Source organism: Chrysoperla carnea (assembly GCF_905475395.1).
Source record: "Chrysoperla carnea chromosome X unlocalized genomic scaffold, inChrCarn1.1 SUPER_X_unloc_32, whole genome shotgun sequence".
Classification (NCBI taxonomy): Eukaryota; Metazoa; Arthropoda; class Insecta; order Neuroptera; family Chrysopidae; genus Chrysoperla; species Chrysoperla carnea.
In genome coordinates this window covers 5,001-12,500 of record NW_025408159.1, presented here as the reverse complement: position 1 = coordinate 12,500, position 7,500 = coordinate 5,001, and the positions used below count along the sequence as shown (strand labels likewise).

At 30.0% G+C, this 7,500-nt stretch overlaps 3 non-coding genes across 3 annotated transcripts in view; all 3 read right to left on the bottom strand.

The window, feature by feature from the left end:
- The window catches only part of LOC123304234, a 4,633-nt gene extending 2,819 nt beyond the window's left edge, over positions 1-1,814 (bottom strand). Inside the window, exon 1 of the ribosomal RNA XR_006536273.1 lies at positions 1-1,814. This exon is cut by the window's left edge and continues 2,819 nt beyond it. This is a non-coding gene — a ribosomal RNA (large subunit ribosomal RNA).
- Positions 1,815-2,462: 648 nt separating this feature from the next.
- LOC123304238 lies at positions 2,463-2,617 on the bottom strand. The gene has a single exon (XR_006536274.1). It is a non-coding gene; the product is annotated as a 5.8S ribosomal RNA (ribosomal RNA).
- A 974-nt stretch (positions 2,618-3,591) lies between these two features.
- LOC123304230 lies at positions 3,592-5,792 on the bottom strand. The gene has a single exon (XR_006536270.1). It is a non-coding gene; the product is annotated as a small subunit ribosomal RNA (ribosomal RNA).
- Positions 5,793-7,500: the final 1,708 nt, after the last annotated feature.

The window sequence follows — 7,500 nt, the reverse complement described above, 5'->3', positions numbered from 1 at the left end:
GAGTATAAGCATGACGCTTCAGCGCCATCCATTTTCAGGGCTAGTTGCTTCGGCAGGTGAGTTGTTACACACTCCTTAGCGGATTCCGACTTCCATGGCCACCGTCCTGCTGTCTTAAGCAACCAACGCCTTTCATGGTATCCCATAAGCGTCAATTTTGGCGCTTTAACTCTACGTTTGGTTCATCCCACAGCGCCAGTTCTGCTTACCAAAAGTGGCCCACTTGGCACTCTGATCCATATATACAAAAAAATATATTCTCATAGCTTCACATTATAAATAATGTTTTTAAGAAAGCTAGAGATCTCACCCATTTAAAGTTTGAGAATAGGTTGAGGTCGTTTCGGCCCCAAGGCCTCTAATCATTCGCTTTACCGGATGAGACTCTTATATAATGAACGCCAGCTATCCTGAGGGAAACTTCGGAGGGAACCAGCTACTAGATGGTTCGATTAGTCTTTCGCCCCTATACCCAGTTCCGACGATCGATTTGCACGTCAGAATCGCTACGGACCTCCATCAGGGTTTCCCCTGACTTCATCCTGACCAGGCATAGTTCACCATCTTTCGGGTCCCAGCGTGTACGCTCTAGGTGCGCCTCTATTATAATAAAAATCCGAAAACTAAATTATAATAATATAAGACGCCCTAGGAGTGCGATATTTAATACATAATATAAATATATCCTCCTTTTATCATTTATATTAAAAAATATAAATAATATTTACTTTCATTGTGCCTTTGGGTTTCATAAAAATTTTTATAAATATTTCGATGAAAAAATATTTTATTCCCAATGACTTGCGTACATGCTAGACTCCTTGGTCCGTGTTTCAAGACGGGTCCTGAAAGTACCCAAAGCTATATCGTCGCTGACAGATAAATTTTTAATAAAAAAAAAATGAGCCAGTTCATTATCATACACCTACTGACAGTTAAATAGTATCATATAACGGCATAAAATCCGTATATATAATATGTTTTAATAAAAAAAAACCTATTTATACTCGTGGTGGATCTGAACGCGTTAATAACGCGGCTCAATATCAATTTATAATTAATACCATCAAACAATTAATCAAGAAACATAGGCGTTTAACATACACAAAATATTATCCAAAAAAAATAATATTGTACATTAATCAACGCACCAATGCCTATAGATTAATATTTAATGGGTCGCAACGTCCTACAAGATGAGAAGTGCATACCTCGTTATCATACAATTAACAATATACAGCAGTGCATATATTTTTACTAAAAATACAAAATTCCTAATAAAAATTTTTTGTCACATGCTAGTACAAATTGGTTGATTAACGATAAAAAGTAAATGAATCTCATCTTTCGACCTTTCGGGTTTCTCAGGTTTACCCCTGAACGGTTTTACGTACTCTTTAACTCTCTCTTCAAAGTTCTTTTCAACTTTCCCTCACGGTACTTGTTCGCTATCGGTCTCGTGGTAATATTTAGCCTTAGATGGAGTTTACCACCCACTTAGAGCTGCACTCTCAAGCAACCCGACTCTAAGGAAAGATTCACCTATCATCCAATAATAATCACTACGGGCCTGGCACCCTCTATGGGTATATGGCCCCATTCAAGATGGACTTGGATGTATTATATAAACAATAGGTTTATATTGAATCTTCCTAAACACTACATTCCCCAAGTGTCTGTTTATCAGCCACGGGGTTCAGTGCTGGGCTTATCCCTGTTCGCTCGCCGCTACTAAGGGAATCCTAGTTAGTTTCTTTTCCTCCGCTTAATAATATGCTTAAATTCAGCGGGTAATCTCACCTACTCTGAGGTCGTAAAAGTTTTTAAAGAAGTATTAAAACAAAAATTTTTTTTTGTATATATTATGTTTTTGTTATATTTTATAAGTAAACAATTTTCTTAATTATTCATACTCAAATTTTTTTATAATATTATTATATAATATTATTTTTATATTTATCTAAAGAGAAGAAAATAAAAAATAAATAATTATATATATTAATTTTTTTCGAGTATATTGAAAATTTTATTACAAATAAAATATTCCATAACAAAATATTAATATATAATATTTTTCTTTTTCTTCTTTATTTAATATTTTAAAAATATATTATTAATATCATTTATTATTAATATTATTATTAACATAAAGTTTTATAATATTATATATAAATGATAAAAAATAATATTGATATATTAATTTAAAAATGTCGACAAATAATAAAAAATATATAAATTTTAAATGCTATTAAAAACATTTTATATTTATTTTTTTCTTATATTTGGCGTAAAACATTCATATATAAATAATTTTACATTTCTTTTATAAAAATTTTATTTATCAATTTATAATTAAATATGAAAAAATAAATTTTCTTTTTTAATTATTGATAAATTTCTTTTTCATAAAAAAAAAAATTTTATGTAAAATAATCTTTTATTATATTATAATATAATGTATACGACCCTCAGCCAGATGTGGTCCGGGAACAGTATCCAAGGACCGCAATGTGCGTTCGAAATGTCAATGTTCATGTGTCCTGCAGTTCACAAGTTGACGCGCAATTAGCTGCGTTCTTCATCGACCCACGAGCCAAGTGATCCACCGTCCAGGGTAATCTTTTTAAATTTTAAATGTAAGTATTATTATTAATAATAATCTTTATTTTTAATATAAAAAATAAAATTATTAATTTATATATCTTTATAAATTCTTTTAAAATAAAAAAATTTTTCTAGAATATAAATTATATATTTTATTTTAAATATATATATATAAATTAAAGATATTATGGTATTAATAAATATATACATAACATTTTTGATATTTTTGTTAGTGCTAGCTAGATATAATAATTAATATTTGGTATATTTTATAGAAATGTATTTATTTATTTTTTTTTTATAAATTATTTTCTACATAAAAATATATATAATATTAATATGGTACAAAACAAATGGGTTTGTTTTTTAACATAATAACTTTTAATAAAAAAAAAGAAGAAATATCAAGACAAAATATAAAGAAATTTAAATTTAAAATAAATTTTATTCTTTAAAAAAATTTTATCTTGTGTTTTCTTTATTTTTATTATATAACATAGAAAAATAAAAATATAGATTATATCAATTATAATCTTATTTTATTTTTCTTAATAGAGATTATATACATATAAACAAATAATTTCAATATATTCTATTTTTAATTTCACTTTTTTATAAGAGAAATTATTTATAGATTTTATTAATAATTATTGTTTAATAATTATAATAATATTGAATATAAAAATATTTTATATGTAACAAAAAATATTATTAATATTTATATAATATTCTCTATATTATATGTATAGATATATTATGTGTATAAAAAAAGTTTGGCGTATTACTTTAATATGCGCTATCATAACCAAAATAAATCTCTTTTAACACATAATTACTATTATATATTTTTGAGAAAATTACATATTAATATGTTATTTTGTTAAAAAAAAAAAAAATATTTCTTATCAATAATATTTTTATTTTTTTTGGAATATTTAAAAACAATACAAAAAATATAAATAAATATATATTTTATATATATATCGTTAATGATCCTTCCGCAGGTTCACCTACGGAAACCTTGTTACGACTTTTACTTCCTCTAAATGATCAAGTTTGGTCATCTTCCCAGCAACATCGGCAATATCAGAAATATTGCCGCGTACCAGTCCGAAGACCTCACTAAATCATTCAATCGGTAGTAGCGACGGGCGGTGTGTACAAAGGGCAGGGACGTAATCAACGCGAGCTTATGACTCGCGCTTACTGGGAATTCCTCGTTCATGGGGAACAATTGCAAGCCCCAATCCCTAGCACGAAGGAGGTTCAGCGGATTACCCGGACCTTTCGGCCTGGGAGAGAACACGCTGATTCCTTCAGTGTAGCGCGCGTGCGGCCCAGAACATCTAAGGGCATCACAGACCTGTTATTGCTCAATCTCGTGCGGCTAGAATGCCGCCTGTCCCTCTAAGAAGAATTATTTGTACGCCGGCAGTAAAAACCACATCAAAAAACTGCACATACCCATACACCCATAACATATGCATAACACACATAAAGCACAATATATACAAAATATAATCTTGATCGTTTAAAATCTCAAAAATATATGCATATATATAAATACAATATATGAGCGCGCACACACATGAAAATAGGAATGATATAGGAAATTAAACAGTTGATGGGCCTTGAGATGCCGGTAAAGTACGTCTATTTAGCAGGCTAGAGTCTCGTTCGTTATCGGAATTAACCAGACAAATCGCTCCACCAACTAAGAACGGCCATGCACCACCACCCACCGAATCAAGAAAGAGCTCTCAATCTGTCAATCCTTCCGGTGTCCGGGCCTGGTGAGGTTTCCCGTGTTGAGTCAAATTAAGCCGCAGGCTCCACTCCTGGTGGTGCCCTTCCGTCAATTCCTTTAAGTTTCAGCTTTGCAACCATACTTCCCCCGGAACCCAAAAGCTTTGGTTTCCCGGAAGCTGCCCGCCGAGTCATCGGAGGAACTTCGGCGGATCGCTAGCTGGCATCGTTTATGGTTAGAACTAGGGCGGTATCTGATCGCCTTCGAACCTCTAACTTTCGTTCTTGATCAATCAAAACATTTTTGGCAAATGCTTTCGCTTCTGTCCGTCTTGCGACGATCCAAGAATTTCACCTCTAACGTCGCAATACGAATGCCCCCATCTGTCCGTATTAATCATTATCTCGGATATTCCGAAAACCAACAAAATAGAACCGAGATCCTATTCCATTATTCCATGCACACAATATTCAGGCAAAATTTTAGCCTGCCTTAAGCACTCTAATTTGTTCAAAGTAAACGTACCGGCCCATCTCGACACTCAATTAAGAGCACCGCAACGGGATTGCAATTGGGGGCTGTCACCGCTCTTAACGGTTAAACACTTACGATAAATTACATAATAAAAATATTTATATATAAAATGCATTAAATAAATAATAACATTAAAATATGTAATATTTTATATATAATCTATACCACCCACCGGTAGGACGTCCCACATAACATGCTAGTTAAACAATACGCGAGCATTGAACCAACAGTGTAGGACACAGATTCGACTACGAGCTTTTTAACCGCAACAACTTTAATATACGCTATTGGAGCTGGAATTACCGCGGCTGCTGGCACCAGACTTGCCCTCCAATGGATCCTCGTTAAAGGATTTAAAGTGTACTCATTCCGATTACGGGGCCTCGGATGAGTCCCGTATCGTTATTTTTCGTCACTACCCCCCCCGTGCCGGGAGTGGGTAATTTGCGCGCCTGCTGCCTTCCTTGGATGTGGTAGCCGTTTCTCAGGCTCCCTCTCCGGAATCGAACCCTGATTCCCCGTTACCCGTTACAACCATGGTAGGCGCAGAACCTACCATCGACAGTTGATAAGGCAGACATTTGAAAGATGCGTCGCCGGTACGCTGACCGTGCGATCAGCTTAAAGTTATTCAGAGTCACCAAATTCGAAACGATGCAAATTGAAAATTTACACCGATTGGTTTTGATCTAATAAAAGCATTCCTTCCATCTCTGGTCGGAACTCTGTTTGCATGTATTAGCTCTAGAATTACCACAGTTATCCAAGTAAATGTGGGGTACGATCTAAGGAACCATAACTGATATAATGAGCCTTTCGCGGTTTCACCTTAATTTGGCTTGTACTGAGACATGCATGGCTTAATCTTTGAGACAAGCATATGACTACTGGCAGGATCAACCAGGGAACTATTTGTATTTATAATATTAAATATATAATAAATATATATATGATATTTTTTTTTTTGTTTTCTTATTATAAGAAAAAAAATTTTCATATAATAATTATTAATATATAATAATATTATTATTACAATTTCATTTTAAATATCAGATGGTCTCACCCATTACTGATATAAATTTTTTTTTTTTTTTTTAATATCTCTATTGTTTTAAAATTAATAGAAAAAACATATGAGATATATATATTATTATTAATTTTTTCTTTTTTTTTTTCAAATATATATTTATTATGTCATTTATATAATTTTTTTGCTTTTACAAAAAGAAATATATAATAAATGTTATTCATAATAAATATTATTGAATAAAAAATAAAAAAAATAAAATAATTATAATTTCTTGTCAGACCATCACCAAATGGGTCTTAAAATATTTCAAACATTTTCTCATACTCGTCGCTAGATTGAAAGCGTCATTTATTTTTTAATTTTATTTAAAAAGTTAATTTTAAATAAAAAACGTTATAATAACACTTAATATTCTCGCTTGGTATGAGGTGAGTCAATGTAATATTATTTATAAATAATAATTTTTATATAAATTTTGTGTGCTCATATCAGAGTGTAAAGTTTAAAACTTATAACCCATGAACTTGCTTTGACCAAAAAAAAATACATAAATTTATATGTTATTCTATTTTATAATCAATAATTTAATAAAAATAAAAATATTATTGATATAAATAGATATACATATAGAGGTTTTTCTTACAAAAAATAATAATACAATATTTAATATCAAAATAATCCAAACTGATTACCATCCAGACTATTATCAATATATATAAGATTGTATTATTATTTATTTCAATACATATTTATTAAAACTGAGATAAAAATTTCATATAATAATAAATATGCATACATGTGTAAAAAAAAATTTTTAATATATATACAAAATAAACCAAACTGATTATCATCCAGTATATTTTGAATATATATAATTTTGTATATATTATGTGTATAGAAAAAGTTTGGCGTGTTACTTTAATATGCTATCATAACCAAAATATATTTCTTATAACACATAATTACTATTATATATTTTTATACACTTACACCATCCATTATATATCTCAAAGACATTAAACTCGTTGCTTCAAACTCAAATTATTATTACTGACATACATTTCTATTATATATATTAAAGACATAAAACCCGTTGCTTTAAACTCAACTAATTATTACTGACATACATTTCTATTATATATATTAAAGACATAAAACCCGTTGCTTTAAACTCAAATTATTATTACTGACATACATTTCTATTATATATATTAAAGACATAAAACCCGTTGCTTTAAACTCAACTAATTATTACTGACATACATTTCTATTATATATATTAAAGACATAAAACCCGTTGCTTTAAACTCAACTAATTATTACTGACATACATTTCTATTATATATATTAAAGACATAAGACCCGTTGCTTTAAACTCAAATTATTATTACTGACATACATTTCTATTATATATATTAAAGACATAAAACCCGTTGCTTTAAACTCAACTAATTATTACTGACATACATTTCTATTATATATATTAAAGACATAAAACCCGTTGCTTTAAACTCAAATTATTATTACTGACATACATATATATTATATATATTAAAGACATAAAACCCGTTGCTTTAAACTCAAA